Below are 23803 nucleotides of genomic sequence, written 5' to 3' on the forward strand. Positions count from 1 at the left end.
CAAGGCGGGTGAATCACTTGAGCTCAGGAGTTCAAGACCAGCTTGGCGAAAGTGGCAAAACCGCATCTCTACAATAAAATGTGAAAAATTAGCTGGCATGGTGCTGAGTGCCTATAGTCTCAGCTACTTGGGGACTCAAGGTGGAGGATCACTTGAGCCCACGAGATAGAGGACATACTGAACGACGATCATGTCAGTGCATTCCAGCCTGAGTGACAAAGTGAGAGACCCTGTCACAAAACGAAAGAAAGAAGAGAAAGAAAGAAAGAAAGAAAGAAGAAAGAAAGAGAAAGAAAGAAAGAAAGAAAGAAAGAAAGAAAGAAAGAAAGAAAGAAGAAAGAAAGAGAAAGAAGGAAAGAAAGAAAGAAAGAAGGAAAGAAAGAAAGAAGGAAAGAAGGAAAGAAGGAAAGAAGGAAAGAAGGAAGGAAGGAAGGAAGGAAGGAAGGAAGGAAGGAAGGAAAGAAAGAAGGAAAGAAAGAAAGAAAGAAGAAAGAAGAAAGAAAGAAAGAAAGAAAGAAGGAAAGAAGAAAGAAGGAAGGAAGGAAGGAAGGAAGGAAGGAAGGAAGGAAGGAAAGAAAGGAAGGAAAGAAAAGAAACTACTATGATCACCTCTATGCACACAATCTAGAAAACCCAGAAGATCAGAAGATATGAATAAATTCCTAACATACACACTCCCAAGACTGAACCGGAAAGGTATTAATTCCCTGAGAAGATTAATTATGAGCTCTGAAATTGAGTCAGTAATAAATAGCCTAGCAACCAAAAAAATTAAAAAATAAACAAACAAATAAAATTAAAAAACACCTCAGAACCTTAGGACAAGATGGATTCACAGCTGAATTCTAACAGATGTATAAAAAAGCATTGGTACCATTTCTACTGAAGCCTATTCCAAATAACTAAGAAGTTCTCCACAACTTATTCTATGAGGCCAGAATCATCCTGATACCAAAACCTGGCAGAGATACAATAATAAAAGAAATTTTCAGGCCAATATCTTTGATGAACATCAATGCAAAAATCCTCAACAAAATATGGAAAATTGAATTCAGCAGCACATCCAAAAGCTAATCCACCATGATCAAGTAGGCTGCAAGTTTGGTTCTATGTATGCAAATCAATAAATGTGATTCATTGCATAAATAGAACTAAAGAAAAAAAAAACTCGTGATTATCTCCATCGATGCACAAAAGGCTTCCAATAAAATTCAACATCGCTTCATGTTAAAAATTTTCAATAAACTAGGTATTGAAGGAACATACTTCAAAATAATAAGAGCCATCTATGACAAACCCACAACCAATATCACATTGAATAGGCAAAAACTGGAACCATTCCTCTTGTAAACTGGCACAAGACAAGGATGCCCTCTCTCACTGGTCCTATTCAACACAGTATTGGAAGTCCTGGCCAGAATAATCGGGCAAGAGAAAGAAATAAAGTTCATCCACACAGAAAGAGGGTAAGTAAAACTATCACTGTTCGTAGACAAGATTATTCTATATTTAGAAAATCCATAGTCTCAACCCCAAAAGCTGGTTAAGCTGACAAACAACTCCAACAAAATTTTAGAACACAAAATCGAGGTACAAAAATCGCTAGCATTCCTATACACCAACAGCCAAACTGAAAGGCAAGTCAGGACTGCAATCCCATTCACAATTGACACACACACACACACATACACACACACACACACACACACAAAGATAAATATACAGCTAACCAGAGAGGTAAAAGACCTCTACAATGAGAGCTACAAAACACTACTCGGAGAAATCAGAGATGACACAAACAAATGAAAAAAAAACATTTTATTCTCATGGATAGGAAGAATCACTACCATTAAAATGGCCATACTACTCAAAGCCGTTCATAGATTCAATGCTATCCATATTAAACTACCAATGATATCCTTCACAGTACTAGAAAAAAAACTATTTTAAAATTCATATGGAACCAAAAAAGAGGCTGAATAGCCAAGGCAATACTAAGGAAAAAGAACAAAGCTGGAGACATCACACTACCCAACTTCAAACTATACTAACAGGGCTACAGTAACCAAAACAGCATAGTACTGGTACAAAAACAGACACATAGTCCAATGGAACAGAATAAAGAGCTCAGAAACAAGGATGCACACCTACAATCATCTTATTTTCCATAAAACTGACAAAAATAAGCATTGGAGAATGGACTGTCTATTCAAAAGGTGGTGCTGGAATAACTGTCTAGCCATATGCAGAAGATTGAAACTGGACCCCTCCCTTACACCATATACAGAAATTTTTAAAAAGGCTTACATGTAAAATCAAAACTATACAAACCCTGGAAGACATCCTAGACAACACTATTCTGAACGTAGGAATGGGAAAAGCTTTCTGTACAAAGACACCAAAAGCAATTTCATAAAAAGCAAAAATAAATAGGATCGAATAAAACTAAGCTTCTGCACAGCAAAAGGAACTATCAACAGAGTAAACATACAATATACAGAATGAGAGAAAATATTTGCAAACTATGCATCTGACAGAGGTCTAATATCCAGGATCTATAAGAAATTTAAACAAATTTACAAGGAAAAAATAACCTCGTTAAAAAGTGGGCAAAGGACTTGGACAGACCATTTTCAGAAGAAGATATACATATGGCCAACCATCATATGAAAAATAGCTCAGTATCACTGCCCATTAGATAAATGCAAATCAAAACCACAATGAGATACTATCTCGTATCAGTTAGAATGGCTATTATAAAATAGTTAAAAGTTAGTATGCTGGTGAAATCGTGGAGAAAAAGGAACCTTAATACACTCTTGATAGTAATGTGAATTAGTTCAACCATTGTGGAAAGCCACATGGCAATTCCTCAAAGAGCTAAAACATAACTACCATCTGACTCAGCAATCCCATTACTAGTATATACCCAGAGGAATATAAGTCATTCTACCATAAGAACACATGCACACTAATGTTCATTGCAGTATTATTCACAATAACATCATCATGAAATCAACCTAAATGCCTATCAATGACAAACTGGATAAAGAAAACGTGGTACATACACATCATGGAATACTATGCAGTCATAAGAAAGAATGAGACCATGTCTTTTGTGGCAACATGGATGGAGCTGAAGGCCATTATTTTAAACAAACTAAGACAGGAACAGAAAACCAAACACTACATGTTCTCGCTTATTAGTGGGAGCTAAATAATAAGAATACATGTAAACAAAAAAAGTTAACAACAGACACTGGGACCTACTTGAGAGTGGAGAGTGGGAGGAGGGAGAGGAGTCAGTAAAAATTACTATTGGCTACTAGGCTTAGTAACTGGGTAATGAAATAATACGTACAACAAATCTTCATAACATGAGTTTACCTATATAAAAAACCTGTACATGTAGCCCTAAACCTAAGATAAAAGTTGAAAAATAAATAAAAATCAATATATGTCCCTGAGAATACTAACTTTCAGAATTCAGCTCATTATATTGTTAAAAATTGGTTGAATTTCCCTTTCCTAATAATTCATTGAGCAGGATATGTACAGATACACTTACTGCGTGAGTTACACTAAAGTTATTGGCAAATTGCTAGTCCGTGGAAGTTCTGGGGTTAATAACATGTGCCACACTACTTATCAATAGAAAGTATAACTGTGCTCTAGTGTTTACCTATTTCTCCGTGTGACTAATAATACATACCAGTGTAGCATTTGCAGAAAACACGATTAACTTGTACCACCTCATAATTTGAATAGATTGCACTAAACAATCTTAATAATAACTTTGAAACTGAACTTCATAAAATTACAGGCTTTCTAGCCTCATTATCATGTGACTGCAGTTTCATCTAGTTGACACTAGGTGGAGTATATATATTAAATAAATAACGTTTGACTTGTGGCCAAAATTTTCAAATTCTTTGACTTTCAGAGAATCCCAAGACAGCCATTCTTCAAATATTTGATCATTTTTGATTTATATGAACTTAATTTAAAACCAAAGTCAGAAATAATTAACATACTTATAATTACTAAATTTGAACTACAAGAATTATAAAAAAGACTATATGATGAACTCCCAACAGAACATATTCTGAGCACTTTAAATTATCTCTGTGATCTTGGCGAAATTTTTTGCGTATCTAGGACTCTCTTGGGTAAAGTTACATTAGTGTTTTTTAAAGATATTTAGTAGGAGGATGCTTTTGAAGGAAAAAAAATTATATACCCACACACAAAGCTATTGATGTTTAGGCTAAATTGGGCGTGGAGTATACTTGCTTCTCCCTTTCCTAGTCTTCCATCTGATGTCATTTCAGGTGCTGCTGCTAAAATCAAATTTTCACAAAACACTCTAAAAATCACTGACCCTCACTTTTCCCTGAAGATTTCTGATGAAATATTGTTGCTTTTCCTAGGTAATTGCTGCCCAAACCTGCCAACTTTAGCATTATCTGGAGCTTTGTAAAAAAAAAAAAAAAAAAAAAAAAAAAAGATAATAATAATACTGATGCCTGGGTCTTACATCAGAATACATAAACTGAATATGTACAAATGGACACCAAATATTGTTACTTTAAATACTTTCTCCTCTAATTTGGGTGTATATTATATACATGAAATATTATACATGTAGCTTTAACTCTTTAATGCCTTTAGAAATCTGACATTTTATTAAGCTCTTGTATTAGTCCATTCTCACACTGCTATAAAGAACTACCTGAGACTGGGTAATTTATAAAAATTAGACTGGGGAGTCCTCAGGAAACTTATAGTCATGGAAGAAGGTGAAGGGGAAGCCAGGTACATCTTACATGGCAAGAGGACAAAGACAGAGCAAAGAGGAAGTGCCACTTTTAAACCATCAGATCTCATGAGAATTCACTCACTATCAAGAGAGTAACATGGGGGAAACTGCACCCATGATCTAATCACCTCCCACCAGGTCTCACTCTCAACATGTGAGGATTGCAAATCAAGACGAGATTTGGGTGGAAACACAGAGTCAAATCATATAATTCTGCCCCTGCCCCCTCCCAAATCTCCTGTCCTTTTCACATTTCAAAACTTCTAGTGCCTTCACAACAGTTCCCCAAAGTTTTAACTCATTCCATGATTAACTCAAAAGTCCAAGTCCAAAGTCTAATTTGAGACAAGGCACGTCCCTTCCCCCTATGAGCCTGTAAAATCAAAAACAAGTTAGTTACTTTCAAGACAAAATGAGAGTACAAACATTGAGTAAATGCTCTTGTTCCAAATGTGAGAACTTGGCTAAAACAAAGAGGCCATAGGCCCCATGCAAGTCTGAAACCAATAGAGCATTCATTAAATCTTAAAGTTCCAAAAAAATTCTCTTTGACTCTAAGTCTCACATCCAGGGGACACTAATGTGAGAGGTGGGCTCCCAACATCTTGGACAGCTCTGTCTTTGTGAGAAATAAGTCAAAGAAGATTATTTTTACTCTTCAGAGTACAACTCCCACAGTTGCTTTCTTGGGCTGACATTGAGTGCCTGTGGCTTTTCCAGACACATGGTGCTAGCTGTCAGTGAATCTGCCATTCTGAGGTCTAGAGGATGGTGGCTCTCTTCTCAGAGCTTCACTGGGCAGTGCCCCAATGGGGACTCCAACCCCACATTTCCCCCTCTGCATTTCTCTTGGAGAGGTTCTCCATGAGGGCACCATCCTTGCAGCAGACTTCTGCCTGGACACCCAGGCATTTCATACATCCTCTGAAATCTAGGCAGACTCTCCCAAAAATCAACTCTCATCTTCTGGACACCCACAGGGCTAACAGCACATGGGAGCCACCAAGCCTTGCATTCACTGAACCAACAGCCTGAGCTGTACCTTGGCCCCTTTTGGCCACTACTAGAGTTGGAGCAGTGAGATGCAGGGTGCCTTGTCCCAAGATTACAGAGAGCAACCAGAGCCTGGCCCGTGAAACCATTTATTTTTTCCTCCTAGACCTCTGGGCCTATGATGGGAGAAGGTTCCTGGAAGATCTCTGAAAAACTCAGAAGACATTTTCCCCATTGTCTTGGCTATTACCATTTTTTTCTTGTTATTTATGGAAATTTCTGCAGCCTTGATTTCCTCCCCAGAAGTGTTTTTTTCTTTCCTACCACATGGTCAAGCTGCAAATTTTCCAAACCTTTATGCTCTAATTCTCTTTTAAGCGTAAGCTCCAATTTCAAACAATCTCTTTTTGAACACATGTGACTGTATGCTTTTAGAAAAAGTCAGGTCACATTCTGAATGCTTTGTTGCTTTTAAATTTTTTTATGTGAGATATGCTGGCTGAATCATATCTCTTAAGTTCAAAGTTCCCCAGATCTCTAGGGAAGGGGGAAAATGCTGCTAGTCTCTTTGCTAAGGCATGGCAAGAGTCAGTCACCTGTACTCTAGTTCCTAACAAGTTCTTTATCTCTATCTGAGACCACTTCAGCCTGGATTTTATTGTCCGTATCACTACCAGTATTTTGGTCAAAGCCATTCAACAAGTTTCTAGGAAGTTCCAAACTTTCCTTCATCTTTCTGTCTTTTTCTGAGCCCTCTAAACTGTCCCAGCCTGTGCTGGTTACCCAATTCCAAAGTCACTTTCACATTTTCAGGTATTTTTATTGCAATGCCCTACTACCTCAGTACCAATACCTTATATTAGTCCATTTTCGCACTGCTATGAGGAACTACCTGAGACTGGGTAATTTTAAAAGAAAAGAGGTTTAATTAACTCACAGTTCTGCATAACTGGGGAGGCCTCAGAAAACTTACAATCACGGCAGAAGGTAAAGCGGAAGCAAGGCACATCTAATATGGCAGGAGAAGAGAGCGAGCAAAGAACAGAGTTCCACTGTTAAACCATCAGATCTCATGAGAACTCACTCACTATCAGGAGAATATCATAGAGGAAACTGCCTCCATGATCCAATCACCTTCCACCAGGTCCCTCTCTCAATACATGGGGATTATAATTTGAAATGAGATTTTGGTGGGGACACAGAGCCAAACCATGTCACCTCCATAAATGACTCGAGTAATGATTACATTGACAAATTTACATGTAAGAATATACAGAAAATATTATATCTCTAATTATATTATTATTATTTTCTTTGACACAGAGTCTTGCTCTGTTACTCCGGCTGGAGTGTGGTGGCACAATCAAAGCTCCCTGCAGCCTTGAACTCTTGGGCTCAGGAGATCTTCCCCCCTTAAGCCTCCCAAGGAGCTAGGAATACAGGTGTGCCATCAAGTCTAGCTATTTTTTAAATTTTTATAGAGATGGGGTCTCACCATGTTGCCCAGACTGGTTTAGAACTCCTAGCCTCAAGCAATCCTCTTGCAACAGCCACCCAAAGCACTAGGATTACAGGGATAAACCACCACAACTGGCTTCCATATATACAATTTATGCCCAAATGTGGACTGCTCAGAGACTTAGCTAAACATGTGACTATCCATGATCAGGTAAGCCTTGTCATACATAATAGGAGTAGAAAGAAGAGACTAAACCCAAGCCTTTTTAAAGAGACAAAATGACAATTTTTTCTTTGTACTCCATTTACATTTATATGCCTCATATATGTTATTTCATATTGCTATATTTTCATGCACCCTATTATTTTCTGAAATTCTTTTAATCAAATTTTAAGTTTAATAAAAATCTTAAAATCACTGGTTTTGCTTTTTGTTTAGGTGATCAGATAATTTTAAGACAGAATTATAAAAATATATACATTATATTGGGAAAGTTATTGCTTCAGTCACAAAATATTGAGCAAATTTCTTCATATTGGATCATGTTTTTCTCTTCATTTTAATATTTCAAGTAAAATGGTTCCTTCAAAAATAATAAAATTTACTCTAAATATATTGAAATTATTACAGATTTAACTATGACAGAATAATATAATCATATGTCAAAATGTTAATACTAGTCACACTGACATGTGAACATATAAATAGAATGTATTAATCTTGATTATGATAATTTTAATATATGAACCATCTTTTAGAAGCAATACAAACTTGCCTTTTAAAAATAGTCACTTTTGAGATTTTTAAAGCACATATCTCTTAAATTACATTGGATAAATTTATTATACCAGTTTTTAAAATTCAAATATATATTAAATAAACACAAAGTATTGAAATATTTGGAAATTATAAGCAGTAGAAAGTGTAAGGTGATAAAATCCATTGTATGGTTTGACTGTGTCCTCACCCAAATTTAAACTATTTTGTGCCTCCCAGAATTCCCTCGTGTTGTACGAGGGACCCGGGGCGGGGGTGGGGTGTCGGTAATTGAATCATCGGACCGGTCTTTCCCACCCTATTCTCCTGAGAGTGAACAAGTCTCATGAGAGTTGATGGGTTTATCATGGATTTCCACTTTTGCTTCTTCTTCATTTTATTCTCTTGCTACCACCATGAAAGAAGTGCGTTTTGCCTCCCACCATGATTCTGAGGCCTCCCCAGACATGTGGAACTGTAAGTCCAATTAAACCTCCTTTTCTTCCCAGTCTTAGTTATGTCTTTATCAGTAGTATGAAAATGGACTAAAACATCCGTTTTATGTTGCTTGAAGTCAAAACTAAACCATGGAATTTGTTCTACATTACAGATGAGTACAAGCTCCTCCATCCTCATTACAAACTCTCCTGTGTCATATAATATGAGAACAGCCCACCATCCTGTGCCCTTAGACAAATTAAAGTTATTTTGCTCTGCATCACTTTTGAATGAAACCCCTGTAAAGAAATTTATACCACAGAATTTCTGCCAAATTCATTAATCTTTTTTATTATCTTTTGACTTTTATATACTTTGATGATTTTAAAAGATTGAATCAACCACTAATTTAGGGAAAAGGTAAGTACAATACAAAGACATTTTCCCCTGGAACCATTTAAGTGTGGGTTGCCACCATAAAGACCCATTACCCAACTTTAGTTGGTATTTTCCACAAGTAAAATTTCTACACTGAATGACCACAATACAACCAGTAATATCAGAAAACCAACATTAAGGCCAGGCATAGTGGTTCATGCCTGTAATCCCAGCATTTTGTGAAGCCGAGGCAAGTGGATCATGTAAGATCCGGAGTTTGAGACCAGACTGGTTAACATGGTGGCACCTCATCTCTACTAAAAATACAAAAACTACCCAGGTATGATGACTTACACATACAATCACAGCTACTCAGAGGCAGGAGAATCATTTGAACCTGGAAGGTTGAGGTTGTAGTGAGCCGAGATAGCACCAACCTAGGCGACATTGCACTCCAACCTGGGATAGAGTGAGACTCTGACTCCAAAAAAAAATTAAAGAAAATAGAAAACCAACATTAATACATTACTACCGTTGACTCCCTAGACCCTATTTAAGTTTCAGTGACTATCTCAATAATGTCCTTCCTAGCAACTGATCCACTTTACAGTGATACATTCCATACAGTTGACATGTTTATACTCTTTCAATATAGAACATCTTCTACCTTCTGTTTTGACATATGTGACCCTCAGACTTTGATGATTATAAGCCTGTTACTTTATAGTATATCCGTCACCTTGTATTTGTCTTCTGTTTTCTCACGGTTAGACTCAAGGTATGCATGTTTAGTGAAAATATGACAAAGAGATGCTGTGCTCTCTTTACATGCTCTCAGGTGATGCATGTTTTTGATTTGTCCTGATGATATTTACATTGATGACTTGATTAAGATAGAGCTAGGTAGGCTTCTCTACTGTAAAGAAAGAAACGCTCTATAAATTTACCATTCTTAGGTATTTTAGAGGAGTCTATTTTGAAACTATGTTTCTAATTAATCTTTCAATATATGCATTTATTTATTTATAACAACATGGGCTCATGTTTTTCTCTTTGATTCAATGAGCAGTAATCAGTTTTCCCATTAATTAATTAAATTCTCAAACTGACAACAATTTAATCTTTCAGGATGACCTTATTATCCTTTAACATTGTCTTGATTTTTAACAATATATATTCCAGGATCATCTTGTAATTTTTCTGTGCCAGCCCCAGAATCAGCCCTCATTCTTTTCAATGGGGCATGTTATTGAGAACCAAGATCTGGGGACTCAGTGTCCTCATTGCGATTAGGGTATCACTTGTACCAGTTACTTGGCCCCTCCCCCTGTCTGTCCGTTTCTCTGTCTCTCTCTCCATATATGTATACATACACATTTACATTGATTTTTTTTTTTTTTAGATTCCATGATTTCATTACTGGTACATCCAGTTTAATTATCAGGCTTCATACCTGTTTAATTCTATTCCATACTTTTAATCCTTTCTCTGGCTTTGAGAAATTTGTCACCTGGTTTTGTTTTATTTTTTCAACTTATTTTCTTATTTCATCTATTCTCTGTTTAACCAATGTCATATCTCTTCCACCTTCTTCCTGACACAGATTCCTCTTCACCACGCGTGTGCTCTGACATCTTGTGCCAAAATGGCATTTAAAATCCTTAATTACATGAGAAATGAAGAGAAAAATACAACAGATCAAAAAACAAATGCTTAAAATCTTGCATCATTGTAACAGTCTGAAGTTTACTCCAGTATTTTTTTCTCAAAAAAAGTGAAACAATGTATGTGACAAGGATAGAGCAAATGTTTTCTAAACTGATGATAGCTCTGAGAGCTTTACCCCAAGTCACATTTGTTTGTGTGAGAGATTTGAAGATCTATCATCTAGTTGTCAGTCCCTAGCATGTCATGACACTCAACTTGTCATCTCTTATTCTGTGAAGTTCATTCATGCGCTCATGCATTCAACAAATGTTCACTGAGCATGTATTTGAAACTGAAGATGCCAGGGATGTACAGGTAGTCCTAATCCCTCCACTCTTGCACCCTGCCTTAGAATGGTGAAAATAAAAATAGAGAGAAATAAACAAATGATAATAGTGTGATGGGTTGTGCTGTGCATTATGTGGGAAGCATTTTTCTGAGAAATAGAATACCTAGGGAGACCACATTTGGATTTAGTTGTACAAAGACAGTTTCTTTAATACAGTGATATACAAAATCATAGTAAATTGGAAATATAGGTAGAAATTGAAGAAGCTTTATTTTGTCCACTATAGTATATATGAAAAACCACTGATGTATTTCAATTGAGAAAAGGACAGTATCAGATTTATATTTTATAAATAAAGATCTGCAGTTCTGTGGGGCACACATTACAGGACATTTTAGCTTAGGTCAAGGGTCACCAGTGATGGTCTGTAGCTTAAATCTGACACACTGACTGTGTAAATAATATTATATTGAAATGTAGCCATCTCAGCCTGTTTTCTGCTGCTATAACAGAACACTACAGAGTAGGCAATCTATAAATAACAGAAGTTTGTTTGGCCAGTGCTTTTGGGTGCTGAGAAGTCCAAGAGTTTCTTACCATTTGGTGTTAGCAAATGGTAAGGGTCAACCCATAGTGGAGGGGCAGAAAATGGACAGGTGAGAGAGAATGAGAGAGGGCAAGAGTACGTGAAGCAGAGATGAAAAGACGATCAACTCCCAAGATAACAGACCCAGTTTTGAAAAAATGGCATTTGCCCATTTAGGAAGATGAGGTCCTTAGAAACTAATAGCCTGCAATAAGCTCCATCTCTTACAACTGCCACAATGGCAACAAAATTTCCAAATTAAGAATTTTGGGGGGCACATTCAAACTGTAGAAGTAGCCATCCTCACTTTTGTGTATATGACTGCTTTTTTCAGTCTAATGGCAGAATTAAATTGTTGCCACAAAGATCCAATGATCCAGTAAGCCTAAATATTTATTGTATGTATCTTTCTAGAAAATGTTTCTTGACTCTTGGTTTAGGCAAAAAATAATAGTAACTGGTTACCAAGGTTTTGGTCATATAAATGGAAACACTTGGACAGATTTGAGATCTAAATTGGTAAGGATGAAAATAGAAGATAATTCCTAGTTTTGCAGATTTACATGTTGATAAATTGTGGTATTTTTTACTGTGATGGTACCATGAATTTTATATTTCACATTTCAATTTTTCTTTTCCTTATACTTTCCATCTCTGTTCTGAAATTTCTCATGTGTTTATGTGTGTTGCCCTCCTAGCAACTTGAATATATGAATCCCAGTTATTTTGTCCCACTACTCAGAAGTTGAGCAGGTTTGGGATTTTGTCTTTGTCTTCCTTGAATCATTACCTTCAAATATTTTCAGTGTCACCATGTGCTTAATGTGGGCTGTGGTTTTCCAAAGGATTTTCTTGCTCTATGCTTAGATTTAGGTCTTCATTATGTGCTTGTACCTAGAGGGCATCATTCCATTCTCTTTTTTCCCCCCCACAGCTATAGATTGCTATTGTTTGTTAATTAGTGCTGACTAACCTGGTGGGGGTTGAAGAAGGTGAATTTTCTCTGACGTCCAGTTTTAGTCTCAATCTTAGGCAGATCCTGTGTTACTAAGTCTCAGATGTGGGGTTTCATCAGGGTTTCTGCCACTTTCGTATCACTAAGAGGCTTCTGATTCTCTTGGCAGATTTTTTTCCCTTTCCCAGGAGTAGAGAACTTTTTTCTTTTCCTTTGTCTCCAGCTATAGCAAAAATTATCCTGTTCTCTCGGAATAACAATATTGTTGCTCCTGTCCCAGCAGTTTAAAGCTTTTGCTCCTTGCAAGAAACATGACGTAAACAAGACTTTCTCCTTCTTTCTACAGTAGCAGCTGCTCCCCTTCTCCAGTACTGCTCTGTGGAAGCAACTGTTTCCAATCTCACAACCTGCCCCCAGCTTCATTCTTTCTCATGAGCACCTAGTGGAGGTCATTGGAGCACAGCCTGAAAGTAGGCGTGAATCCCCCTATGACTGTGGCAATGAGATATTTCATGCTCTCACAGTAGCCAGTATTGGTACAGCCTTACAGTTCAACCACTTATTTTAATCATTATTATATAATCAAGACCCCAAATAGTGGGTCTATTGAAAACAGGAGGCATGTAGTAACTATTTTTTAAAAATTAACCCATATTTTACTGATATTAATCATTATATGGTTATATAATACGTTTCAATAATTTTCCTATATGTGAGAATTCTAGTTTTTAATTATCATGAAATATGGTGCATTTGTGTTTTTGTGTTTATTCTATGTTTGCAGTTAAATTTATTTCTGCAGAATAATTTTCCAAAAGTAATATTACTTGCTTGAGCATATAATAAGCACATTTAATTGAATTTAAAAATATGCTTCTGGATAATGTTTCTAAACACTATAGCATTTTACAGTTCCACCAGTAACGTACCAGGACTCCCATGTGCCCTGCTTTAACAGGCATTGGATACAATTACATTGTTTGATTTTCCAAACTATTCATTGATATTGTAGCATTTTTGATAAGCTTTTCCCTAATTAAATAAAGACTTTTTATATGTCAGTTGGATATTTGCATCATTTTCTGTGGAATTTGTGTTTCTAATTTTGATCCATTTTACATAGGATTATTTCATTTTTCTATCATTGTTAAAGGCTATTTTGAAATATTGGTATCTAATATTCTCCATTAGATGCTTTCTATATCTACTTTTGACCTTTAATCTTTGGGCTAAATCTTACATAATTATAAATCTAATACCAATGTATAATGGGAGAGGATGAATATATAAGGAGACCTATTATTAGTCTTTTAAAATATTAATTGGACAACTATTGTAATATACCTGGAATATCTTTATTATACTCTTCTTTAAACTTTGGTGTGTGTCCATATAGCACTTTTCATACCAAAGTTTCTACCTGTTTTCCATGGCCTTTTCAGATAGAGATCAAAGGAAGACTATGCAATATAGATCCCTAACACAGAGAAAAGATCTGAAGCAGGAAATCAAAGAAGTTCCCCTGAGATTTCATTTTCTCATTTATTCTCACTGTGGTGAAGAATAAAAATGTTAAATTCCAAATTCTAAGGAAAAGATTAACCAAATATTGCACCATAACACATTCAGTGTTCAGATTTTAATCTACCATCAAATTGATCATTTAGTATTTTCATAATTTTTTTATCACCTAAATTATGACTTTATCTGCCTTTTTCATATATATATATATATATATATAACACAAATATGTATGCGTGTGCTTGAGTTATTTGAAATACTGTACTGCAGACCAATATCTTATGCAAATTGTTTCATTTAATCCTGAGAGTAATTTTGAGATGTGAATAATCTTTCTCCACATTTTACAACTCAGAAAAATACCACAAAAGGCTGTGCCACTTTCAAGATTACACAAAGGCTAGATAGAATAAGAGAACTGAGACTAAAAGGCCATTCTTATATTTTTGAGTGAATTTATCTTTCCAAACATAATTGATCATATTGAGATGACTACTTCATGTATCAATCACAGAGATAATGTTGTTTTCTTTCAAGATATATTTGCATGTTACTTCCTGTCTACATTACTATACAGTTATTCTGGGGCAAAGATGGTCATCTTCCTCCCCCGCTACCAGGTAAACTCTTCTGCCTTGCCCATTATTGTATTCCAATACCTGGCATGGAGCCTGGATTGAAATAGAGGAGTTCTGTAATAAACGTATTTAAACAAATGCTATTAATGAATGTCGAATGGTACAAGCATGAATAAAAATAACAAAAGCCTTCTCTTTAGTGGCCAGAAATTGCTGCAACAGTTTTAAAAGAAAATTTATTCCATATATGCTTAATTGTGTTTTTAAACTACTACAGAAATAAAGTTACCTATGATTTTATCTTAGTTTTGTTAGTGGATTAAATAACCAGGACACATATGAGAAAATCAACATTATGTTATCATTGCAGAATATCTCATATATTGTTTATTTAAGCATATATAAAATTTGTATGCCTTCAAGCCTATAGTGAATTAAATAAATAAATATTATATACAATGCACAGCTAATGTAAAATAAATTAAAAACATTAAAATTTTTTTTTTTTTTTTGAGATGGAGTCTCGCTCTGTCGCCCAGGCTGGAGTGCGGTGGCTGGATCTCAGCTCACTGCAAGCTCCGCCTCCCGGGTTTATGCCATTCTCCTGCCTCAGCCTCCCGAGTAGCTGGGACTACAGGCGCCCGCCACCTCGCCCGGCTAGATTTTTGTATTTTTTTTAGTAGAGACGGGGTTTCACCGTGTTAGCCAGGATGGTCTCGATCTCCTGACCTCGTGATCCGCCCGTCTCGGCCTCCCAAAGTGCTGGGATTACAGGCTTGAGCCACCGCGCCTGGCCAAAACATTAAAATTTTAAATGAGGCAGGGTGCGGTGGCTCACACTTGCAATCCCAGCACTTTGGGAGGCTGAGGTGGGTGGATCACGAGGTCAGGAGACAGAGACCATGGTGAAACCCCGTCTCTACTAAAAATACAAAAAGTAGCCTGCGGTGGCAGGCACCTGTAGTCCCAGTTACTTGAGAGGCTGAGACAGGAGAATGGCGTGAACTCGTGAGGCAGAGCTTGCAGTGAGCCAAGATCACGACACTGCACTCCAGCCTGGGCAACAGAGAGAGACTTCGTCTCAAAAAAAAAAAAAAAAAATTAAATGCATGTGACTAATTCGTTATCTGTATCAGTATAACCCATTCACTACTATAAATTATCCAGCTTGTTAAACATTTTATTTAACTAAATTTTAATTCACTTATTCTTCCTTTAAATGGAAAAATAAAAACATTCAATTTTTACATTAAATAATCCAAGTATATTATAAAATACGAACACAATTATTAAAAATAATTTGATGGTTTCTATAAGTTTTGTACATGTATTGTATAAGATTTACATGTATATGTATAAATATACTCTAAATCATCAGAGTATGTTAATAAATCAAGTTGTGGAAAACATTTTTTTCTGTTTACCCATTATAAGACTACTATGTAATATTTGTATTCAGTAAAATCATAAGTGACAATCTATTCTGCACTTATCATTCTAAACCTCCTAAGATTTATCAAAAACATTTGTTGGGAACTGGAGCAAAAGTGACTCTTGTTATGTTGTAGCAAAGAGACTGGCGGCATTTTGCCTCTGCCCTAAAGATTTGTGGAACTTTGCACTTGAGAGAGATGATTTAGGGTATCTCACAGAACAAACTTCCAAGCAACAAAGCATTAAATAGATGATTTGGTAGATGTTAAAGGCATTCAGTTTTATAAGGGAATCAGAGCATAGAGGTTTGAACAATTTGTAGCCTGACAATGCAATAGAGAGAAAATTCCATTTTCTGAGGAGAAACTCAAGCCAGCTACAGAAATTTGCATAAGTAACGAGGAGCTGAATGTTAATCCCCAAGACACTGGAGAAAATGTCTCCAAGGCATGTCAGAGGTCTTCATGGCAGACACTCCCATCACAGGCCTGGAGGCCTAGGAGGAAAAAATTGATTCATGGGTTGGGTCCAGGGTCCCCATGCTATGTGCACCCTAGGGATTTGGTGTGCTGCATCCCACACACTCCTGCCATGACTAAAAGGGGCCAAGGTACAATTAGGGCCATGGATTCAAATGGTGCATGCCCCAAGCCTTGGCAGCTTCCACAAGGTGTTGAGCCTACAGGTGCACAGAAGTCAAGAATTGAGGTTTGAGAACCTCTACCTAGATTTCAGAGAATGTTTGGAAATGCATTGATATCCAGGCAGAAGTTTGCTGCAGGGGCAGGGCCCTCATGGAGAACTTCTGCTAGGTCAGTGAAGAAGGGAAATGAGGGGTCAGAGTCCCCACACAGAGTCCCTACTGGGGCACTACCTAGTGGAGCTGTGAGAAGAGGGCCACCATCCTCCAGACCCCAGAATTATAGATCCACTGACAGCTTGCACTGTGCATGTGGAAAAGCTGCACACACTCAGCACCGCCCCATGAGAGCAGCCAGGAGGGAAGTCATACCCTGCAAAGCCAAAGAGGTGGCGCTTCCCAAGGCTGTGGGAGCCCACCACTTGCATCAGCATGACCTGGATGTGAGATATGGAGTCAAAGGAGATCATTTTGCAACTTTAAGATTTGACAGTCCAGGTGGATTTTGGACTTGCATGGGGACTGCAGCCCCTTTGTTATGGACAATTTCTCACATTTGGAATGGCTATAGTTACCCAACCTCTGTACCCGCATTGTGTCTAGGAAGCAACTAACTTGCCTTTGATTTCACAGGCTTATAGGTGGAAGGTTCTTGCCTTGTCTGAGATGAAACTATGGACTACGGACTTTTGAGTTAATGCTGAAATGTGTTAAGACTTTGGGGGGATGTTGGGAAGACATGAATGATTTTGAAATGTGAGGACATGAGATTTAGGAGGGCCAGGAGTGGAATTATATAATTTGGCTGTGTCCCCACCCATATCTCAACTGAAATTCCCATGTGTTATGGGAGGTAATGGAAACATGGCAGCAAGTCTTTCCTGTGCTGTTCTCATGATAGTGAACAAGTCACACAAGGTCCGATGGTTTTAAAAATGGGAGTTACCCCGCACAAGCTCTCTTTTCTCTTGTCTGTTGCCATGTAAGATGTGCCTTTCACCTTCTGCCATGATTGTGAGGCCTTCTCAGCCACGTAGAACTGTAAGTCCATTAAACTTCTTTCTTTTGTAAATTGTCCAGTCTTGGGCATGTCTCTGTCAGCAGCATGAAAACAAACTAATACATCCTCTAACCACGAAAACCACAGCAGCTCCTATCCAGATTGTGCTAGCAACTTATTCCAAGTGAGTGTTTATATTTCATACCATAATAAGAAATTCTGATTTTATAATTTTAATGAAAACATAGAAACAGAGCATATGTTTCACAAATTACATAGTTATACTCTGTAATTTTGACACTTTGTAATATTTAATAGAGATACCACATGCTTTATTCCTTTGAGAATTTGTGTGTGGTTGAGAAAGGCACACAAACCTTGCCTAAGTCTACACTGGGTAATTATGGATTGTTTGGGCGCATGTATTCTGAGGAATGGAAAGAAATGAACTGAAGGCTAGAATGGCTCTTCCAGAGTTTATCTTAAGAAACATAAAGCCACTAGTGATTCTACATTCTTAGGTAAGCCAATAGATATTTTCTTAAGACACAGTCTTGCTGTATTGCTCAGGCTGTAGAACAGTGGCACAGTCTTAACTCACTGCAACCTCTGCCTCTTGGGTTCGAGAGATTCTTGTGCCTCAGCCTCCCAAGTAGCTGAGACTACAGATGTGCACCACCACTCCTGGTTAATTTTGGTATATTTAGTAGAGAAGTGGTTTCTCCATGTTGACCAGGCTGATCTCAAACTCCTGTCATCAAGCAATCCACACTCTTTTTTCTTTCAAAGTGCTGGGATTATGAGCATGAGTCACTGTGCTTGGCCACCAGTGGATAGTATTTTAGCTGATTATGTCTTGAGATGTCCCTGATGAGTTATAAAAATGTCATAAGCTTTGGCTCTGGGCGCGGTGGCTCATGCCTGTAATCTCAGCACTTTGGGAGGCCGAGGCCTGTGGATCACTTGAGACCAGGAGTTCGAGACCAGCCTGGCTAACATAGTGAAACCCAGTTTCTATTAAAAATACAAAAGCTAGCCAAGTATGGTGTTGGTCACCTGTAATCCCAGCTACTCGGCAGGCTGAGGCAGGATAATCGCTTGATCCCCAGAGGCTGAAGTTGCAGTGAGCCAAGACCCCACCATTGCACTCTAGCCTGGGCAAAAAGACTGAAACTCTATCTCAAAAAAGAAAAATGTCATAAGTTTCATAAGTTACTGAAAATCAGGTAACAACATGCTAAGATTTTCTGCACCAATGTAGAATTGAAATATGATAATTCTCAGAGTGTCACATTGAGCTAATAAGGTAAGTTGGAGAAATGTTGATGGTCACACTACCTTATCATTCAGGATCCTTTCAGTTGCCAGTTTGGCCAATTGTGCATTGCTTCACTCAGAATAAACTTTAGGATTTTCTGTAGTGCCTCTTTGTGCCATAGAGTCTGGAAAAGAAAGAAAAACATTTCCAATATTTTCTCAAAGCTAAGATCCTCAGAGTAGACACACAAGATATAAATGCAAAATCGAGCAATGTGAGATAACATTCATCTGGGAAGAGGCCATCTCTTTTCAAGTAGAGCAGTAGTAACATATGTTTTTTCTGGGGATGCCACAGTGGAGTTTCTAGTACACAGTTCCCATCACCATGGAGGTTGCAAGTTGGACAATGATATAGTATAGTCACTTTTCCTGATGGGGAGACTCAAAGTTTTTTGCTTCTCTATTCCATAAATTCTAAAACTTAATAATCTGTAATATATTTCTGTATGATTAAGCTAGTTAGAGATTGCAATACAATAAACAAATCTGCAATAGAATAAAACAGTTTCTGACAAATCAGATTATATGGCTTAAGCAAATAAATTTACTGAGACATGAAAATATAAAAGCAAGTTAGTTATGTTCAAAAATGCCTGGACCCAAAGGCTCAAACAGTGTTTGATTTTCCTCCTCTACTTCCATGTAGTATTCACTCTTAGGCACTATCTATGTGGTCTCACAACTCAAATCTATGTATCTTACAATCACAATAAAGAAAATACTTTTACCCAAATTTAATTAAATTTCATGCAACTCATTCTCACTGGATTAAGTGTAGTCCCAGACCCATCCCGAAACTAAGTACCATGGCTAGGTTGTAAAATAAACAGACCAGTGCAAGGCCATGAGCCCACCTCCGTAGCAAGAATGAGCAGGGCTTCAGTCCCATTTGGACTATATATATGAGCATGAAGAGGGATGGTTTTTTGAAAGAAAGTAGCTATTACTAAAACAGAAAATGGATGCAGGGCAAGAAAATACAAGCACACAAAACCCTCTCCCAACAACCTCCCTCACTATCTTTCTCACACACACACATATTACGTTAAGAATCTCGGCCGGGTGTGGTGACTCATGCCTGTAATCCCAGCACTTTGGGCGGCCGAGGCAGGTGGATTACCTGAGGTCAGGAGTTCGAGACCAGCCTGACCAATAAGATGATACCCCGTCTCTACTAAAAATACAAAAATTATCTGGGCATAGTGGTGGACACCTGTAATCCCAGCTACTCGGGAGGCTGAGAAAGGAGAATTGCTTGAACCTGAGAGGTGGAGGGTTGCAGTGAGCTGAGATCACGCCACTGCCCTCCAGCCTGGGTGACAAAGTGAGACTCTGTCTCAAAAACAAAACAAAACAAAAAAAAAACCCTTAATTTCAGAGAAAAGGAAATTCAAACATTGTTGATAAAATCTACGTATTTTGATACATAATGTCAGTTATTGCAAAACTTACATGTCATTTATTGCAAAACTTAAAACACGAATAGGTTTTGTTTTTGTTTTTTAAAGAGGAGTGTTACTTAAAAAGCTGCAATTCTGAAAAAGTCTTGATATCTAGAAACGCTCTCTATGGCTTAATTATTTTAATTGCGATTTATGAAATAAAATATTTCTAGGTTTAAATCCAAAATCAGACACTTACTAATGTATGACCTTTAATAGTATAATATAAATAAACTACAGTTTATTTAGTTTCAAAATATCAGTAATAGCACTGTTGACTGAGCTAGTGTAAGAAATAAGGTAAATTGCTTGGGAAAATTTAATTGCCTAATATATAGTGTCTTTGGTCACGATGACTATATATAATTTTGGGAGGGAAGTAAATGTATTAATTGAGTAAGTAAAAGGTGATATCCCATAAAATTAGAATTTCACAAAGTTCAGTATCATAAAATGTTGTGTTCTATTGTTTATATGATGTGCCTTATATATTTCTTGAAGTTTAAATAATTATTTATTAATTGGAGCTATATGACATTAATTTATATATCAAAATTTGCAGTATCATGTAGTTGAATCTTAGCAAGTACAGATAATGTGTATCAAACATATCAGATTTCTTCCTCAGCCTTTCTGTGGCCACAAGAGCATTCATATAAATCGAATAAAATGAATGAACACTATTAATGTGTTAGTCAGTATAAGTAAGGCATGAGGAGCTTAAAATACATTATACCATGTCCTCCCTGTGGCGTGAGGAGCTTAAAATACATTATACCATGTCCTCCCTGTGTCATGAGGAGCTTAAAATACATTATACCATGTTTATTCCACTAATACTATTTTGTGGTGAAGTTAAAGCTAAATTAACCATGTGTGACAAATTTAATGGCCTAAAAGAAACGACTAAAATCATACGAGAGATGTGAATACAGTTGCTATTGTCTCGGTAAATTTGTGGACACAGTTCTGTTCAGATTATATATGAACTGCATGAATCTAAATTCATCATTGTCATCTTCGGGAAATAAATTCTACGTTGGTAATGGATATGATAGTGATAAGTACAAATTTAAATTAAACGAACAAAATAAAATTAAAAAAAAATACTGGGCACAACACGATAACCTTAAAGAAAAAAATGTCAATACATATGTGCCTTTACAAAAGTTTCATCAAAAATTTCTATTGTAAAATGAGATACCAACACAAATCTGAAAATAATAAAATCACAAGTAGAACATAGTCATCCTTTCACATACACGGGATTGGTTACAGAACCCAAGTGATAATCCAAATCCATGGAAACTCAAATTCCTGACATAAAATGGCACAGCATTTGCATATAACCATTGCTCATCCTCCGGTATACTTCAAATCATCTCAAGATTATTTATAATATGTAATTCAATGTAAATGCCATATAAATAGTTACACTGTATTTTTAAGTATTATTATCTTTGTATTATTGTGTCATAATTTTTATTGTGTTTTTAAAAAATACTTCCAATCCATAGTTGGTTGAATCTGTGGATGGGGGGACCTATAGACTCCCAGCGAAAACTGTACTTGAATATAGAACAGTAATCAGAGGCCCCCAGTGTGTCTTTCCTTCCCGCTGTACTTATCCTTTACCTGCTCTGAGCACTTAGTCTTGTCACTCTTTGCTCTCAGTTCCTACTCTATTGAAACACAATAAACGAACAAAAAATGGAGGGCAAAGGGGAATCAAAACCAGTAGCAAGTCAGAAGAGTGAAAAGAAGAAACATATTTCAAAGCATTGTGGTTTTGGATAAAATAATTTGGATAAAGGCAAAATAATGATAACAAAGAAGTTAGCCCTAGTATAAAATAAGGAAGCCAGGAATAAGCTCTAGAATCTAAAATTCTCTAGGAAATAATATGTCTCTTAGTCACAGTTGCAGGCACTCAATGTCTTTCTGGAATATTCCCAGTATTTCTCAGCTTTTTATTTACAATGTGTGTTTAATTATTAAGTGTGATTTTACATTATGTAAGACACAATGTACTCAGAACAAGGCTAAAATGATAAATAAAATTGGCTAATTCCAATTAAATTGGCTTATAGTGAGTGGGAGGGGATTCTGATACCTTAGATGTAAACAGTCATGAAAGTGCAGTGTTGTTAGCAGCCTGTAGTGGACAAAGTATCCATGTTCTCATTCCTGAAACTGAGGAATATGTTATCTCATATGACAAAGGGAAAATAAGTTTGCAGATGAAAATAATTTTGCTAACGAGCTGATCTATAAACAGAAAAATTATCCTTCATTATTCTGATGGGTCCAATGTAATCAAACTGGTTCTCATAAACGAAAGAGAGAAGCAGGAGAGTCAGTCTGAAATCATCCACGGTGAGAAGCAAACGCCACATCCATTGCTGGTTTTGAAGATGAAATGGGGCCACTAGCCAAGGAATGAGGGAAGCACCCAGAAGCTGAGAAAGCCAAGGAAATGAATTCTATCCTACAGCCTTGAGAAAGGAACACATCTCTATTGACAACCTGATTTTAGCCAAGTTAGAAATGATACTTCTGATCTACAAAACTGTAAGATCGTACATTGTTTTAAGCCACCAAATATGTGGTAATTTGTTAAAGGAGCAATAGAAAACACAGCCCATGGATTTCACTGAGGAGTCACAGAAGCTATCTGAGAAATAAGCGTCATTTTAGCAGACAACTGAATGCTCCAAATATTCTAGGTAGGACGCAGTAAGCACATTGTACAAAGTAAATAGGAATAATTGTGCAGACAATGGATAGGAGAGAGAACAATACACATTTTGAAAAACTAAAAAGGAGTTCAGTGTAGTTGTATCTGTTGTACTCTGTGTGGTGTCTGTGAGGGAACTGAACAGTAGCAGGAAGCATCCAGAAATGAAAAATTAGAAATCTGAGATTAATATATGAAAAGATAATGAGGCTTTGAAAGCCATGATAGCAAATTTAAAATTATTTCTAACAGCACAGGAATGTCATGGCACTTTTTTTTTTTTTTTTTTTGAGACGGAGTCTCGTTCTGTCACCCAGGCTGGAGTGCAGTGGCCGGATCTCAGCTCACTGCAAGCTCCGCTTCCCGGGTTTATGCCATTCTCCTGCCTCCGCCTCCCGAGTAGCTGGGACTACAGGTGCCCGCCACTTCGCCCAGCTAGTTTTTTGTATTTTTTTTTTTAGTAGAGACGGGGTTTCACCGTGTTCGCCAGGCATGGCACATTTTTAAAAGGGAGTGTGTGTAGGTGTTGGGGGCAGGTTGATCAAATGTTCATTCTAGACATATTGCTGAAGCTGCTCCTGAAAGAGGCTGGCGAGGGCGGCTAAAGTTAGGAGGCCTTGCACTAACCCAGGACAAAGTCACAATCGAAGTCTTGGCTAGGACTGTGACAAATGGGATCCAGGCATGGGACTTGAAATCCTCAGGAGTTGCCTTTTTTTCTTTTTTTTTTCAAGAAGGAGTCTTGGTCTGT

The 23803-nt window shown here is 37.0% G+C and overlaps 1 long non-coding RNA gene across 1 annotated transcript in view; it reads right to left on the minus strand.

The window, feature by feature from the left end:
- Window positions 1-10353: 10353 nt before the first annotated feature.
- LOC117064450 overlaps window positions 10354-23803 on the minus strand; it is a 42699-nt gene continuing 29249 nt past the window's right edge. The window contains exons 3-4 of the long non-coding RNA XR_004429465.1: window positions 18892-18995; window positions 10354-10503 (exon numbers count right to left, since the gene is read on the minus strand). This is a non-coding gene — a long non-coding RNA (uncharacterized LOC117064450). The remainder of the gene's footprint in view (window positions 10504-18891; window positions 18996-23803) is intronic.

The sequence above is a fragment of the Trachypithecus francoisi genome, unplaced genomic scaffold (assembly GCF_009764315.1).
Source record: "Trachypithecus francoisi isolate TF-2019V2 unplaced genomic scaffold, Tfra_2.0 Lachesis_group2, whole genome shotgun sequence".
Classification (NCBI taxonomy): Eukaryota; Metazoa; Chordata; class Mammalia; order Primates; family Cercopithecidae; genus Trachypithecus; species Trachypithecus francoisi.